The 2,463-nt window shown below is 43.4% G+C and overlaps 1 pseudogene; it reads left to right on the top strand.

Annotated features, from left to right (window-relative positions):
- LOC101995701 overlaps positions 1–2,463 on the top strand; it is a 7,685-nt pseudogene that overhangs the window by 2,073 nt on the left and 3,149 nt on the right.

The raw sequence follows: 2,463 nt of genomic DNA, 5'->3' as shown, positions 1-2,463 counted from the left end.
GAGGATTTAGTAGAGGTAAAAGGTCTCTCTAGTGACTGGCGGCACTGCTTCTCTCATCTCACAGCTTTCACTCCCTACTATCTGACTCCAGGTTTTTATTAAGAACAACTAGAATTCGTGCTACCTAGCTCAGTTGGTAGAATGTTTTTTCGCCCTACCATGCAGAAAATTCCCCACTTTGAAATAAGAAAGCACAAAAATGAATGAATGAATAAATAAATAAATAGAAAGAAAGAAAGAAAGAAAGAAAGAAAGAAAGAAGGAAGGAAGTACATAGGAGAGTCAGTAGTTTAAGGGTATCCTCCGCTACAGATATGCAAGACCAGCCTCAAGGCTAAATAAATAAGATCATATCTCATAATAAAAGAAAATACCCAGAGTGGACCAGCTCTCCGGTGTGGGCCGGTTCTCAAAACTAATTTCTGAGGTTCGGGTGTGGTTCAGGGGCTGCATATGTGGCAGTCTCTACAGCGCCTGGAAAAGAGCAGATTCCAAAAGTGGCCAAGGTGAAAGCCAAAGCGCCGGCTGAGGTACAGATAACTGCTGAGCAGCTCTTAAGAGAGGCTAAGGAAAGAGAACTAGAGCTCCTTCCACTTCCGCCTCAGCAGAAGATCACAGATGAAGAACCAAATGATTACAAACTGCGGAAAAGGAAGACTTTTGAAGATAACATAAGAAAAAATAGGACTGTGATTAGTAACTGAATAAAATACGCACAATGGGAGGAAAGTCCAAAGGAAATTCAAAGGGCTCGATCCATACACTAGCGTGCTTTATATGTAGACGATCGGAATATCACACTCTGGTTGAAATATGCAGAAACGGAAATGAAGAACTCCCAGGTCAACCATGCCCGAAATATCTGGGACCGAGCCATAAAAATCTGCTGCCAATCGACCAGTTCTGGTAGAAGTACACGTGCATGGAGATGTTGGGCAATGTCGCTGGTGCCCGCCAGGTATTTGAGCACTGGATGGAATGGCAGCCCGAGGAGCTGGCCTGGCACTCCTACATCATCATCAACTTCCAGCTGAACTACAAAGACTTGGAGTGGGCCCGTACCATTTATGAACGCCTTGTGTTCGTGCACCCCGCTCTGAAGATCAAATATGCCCAATTTGAAGAGAAATATGCTTATTTTGCCCATGCGCAGAAAGTCTACGAGAAAGCAGTTGAGTTCTTTGGAGATCAACATATGGATGAACATCTGTTTGTGGCTTTTGCTAAATTTAAGGAAAATCAGAAAAAAATTGAAAGGGTACGAGTTATCCACAAATATGCCCTGGATAGAATTTCAAAACAAGAGGCCCCAAGAACTCTTTAAAAACTACACCATTTTTGAGAAGAAGTTTGGGGACGGCAGGAGTATTGAAAATATCAGGAACAAGCAGAGATTCCAGTATGAAGAGGAAGTGAAAGCTAATCCACACAATTACGGTGCATGGATTCATTACTTATGCCTGGTGGAAAGTGACGCAGAAGCTGACCCTATGCGCGACGTCTATGAGGGAGCCATTGCCAGCCTGCAGCCCATCCAGGAGAAGAGCCACTGGAAGCGCTACGTCTGTCTTTGGATCAACTATGGTCTCTATGAAGAGCTGGAAGACAAGGGTCCCCAGAGGACAAGACACGTATATCAAGCATCTTTGGAACTAATTCCTCACAAAAAGTTCACATTTGACAAAATGTGATTATACTATGCACAGTTTGAAATACGACAGGAAAATCTGCCGTTTGCCAGAAGAGCTTTGGGGACTTGCATAGGCAAATGTCCAAAGAGCAAATTATTCAAAGGTTATATAGAACTGGAACTATAGCTTCGAGAATTTGACGGATGTCAGAAGGTTTATGAGACGTTCTTGGAATTTGGACCTGAAAATTGTACTTCATGGATTACGTTTGCAGAATTAGAGACAATCCTTGGTGATATTGATAGAGCTCAGGCAATCTATGAATTTGCCATCAGCCAGCCATGCTTAGACATGCCAGAGGTACTTTGGAAATCATATATTGATTCTGAAATTGAGCAGGAAGAAACTGAAAGAACACGGTCAAGACCGACAATTGCTTCAGCGAACACAGCATGTCAAGGTACAGATCAGTTTTGCTCAGTTTGAGTTATCCTCAGGGAAAGAAGGGAGCGTGGCTAAATGCAGACAGATTTATGAAGTGACAAATAAAACCATGAGAAACTGTGAAGAAAAGGAAGAGAGACTTATAGTGCTGGAATCCTGGGGGGTTTTGAAGATGAATTTGGAGCAGTATCAGACAAGGAAGGAGTAGACAAACTCATGCCAGAGAAGGTCATGAAGAAACGAGAAGTCCAAGCCGACCATGGGTCCGATGCCGGGTGGGGAGAATGTTATGATTGCATCTTTCCAGACGATGCTGCCAACCAGCCTAACCTCAAGCTTCTGGCAACGGCCAAGCTTTGGAAGAAACAGCAAGAAGAAAAAGAGGCTG

This window comes from Microtus ochrogaster, chromosome 1 (genome assembly GCF_000317375.1).
Source record: "Microtus ochrogaster isolate Prairie Vole_2 chromosome 1, MicOch1.0, whole genome shotgun sequence".
Taxonomy (NCBI): domain Eukaryota; kingdom Metazoa; phylum Chordata; class Mammalia; order Rodentia; family Cricetidae; genus Microtus; species Microtus ochrogaster.
The sequence above is the reverse complement of the archived record's forward strand: the minus strand, read 5'-3'. Positions and strand labels throughout refer to the sequence as shown.